Genomic DNA, 357 nt, shown 5'->3' with positions numbered 1-357 from the left:
TCCGCCCTACCAGCTGAGCTATCGAAGGCCCGGCTCGGCCCTCCGCCCCGCGCCTCACAGCGCTGCGCCGCGCCGCCCGGCCCCGGCCCCGGCCCCGGCCCCGGCCTCCGAGCACGGGGGGGAGTGGGACGGGCCTGATCTCTTTGTGTGCGTGTGTGTATCTTTGGTAGGGACAGAAATGATCTGATGGGTGTGTGTGCGTGTGAGATGGACCTGATGTACTCTGCTCTGTGTGTGTGTGTGTGTGTGTGTGTGTGTGTGTGTGTGATGGACAGACATGATGTGCTCTGTGTGCATGTGTGACAGGGACAGATATGATCTGTGTGTGTCTGGCTTGGTGTATATCTGGGGCAGTCA

General features: G+C 61.6%; 1 protein-coding gene across 2 annotated transcripts in view; it reads left to right on the top strand.

The window, feature by feature from the left end:
* The window catches only part of LOC102372425 (RING finger protein 39), a 15451-nt gene that overhangs the window by 3549 nt on the left and 11545 nt on the right, over positions 1 to 357 (top strand). The window contains exon 1 of one of the 2 annotated variants that reach the window (XM_025217057.1): positions 114 to 147. The exons of the other annotated variant lie outside the window; for it this stretch is intronic. The gene's annotated coding sequence lies outside the window, so the exon portion shown is untranslated. Of the gene's footprint in view, positions 1 to 113; positions 148 to 357 lie in introns of those variants that run through there. 2 annotated transcript variants of the gene reach the window in all.

Source organism: Alligator sinensis, unplaced genomic scaffold (genome assembly GCF_000455745.1).
Source record: "Alligator sinensis unplaced genomic scaffold, ASM45574v1 scaffold1208_1, whole genome shotgun sequence".
In the NCBI taxonomy this organism is placed as follows: domain Eukaryota; kingdom Metazoa; phylum Chordata; order Crocodylia; family Alligatoridae; genus Alligator; species Alligator sinensis.
This window is presented reverse-complemented; position numbering and strand designations above follow the sequence as displayed.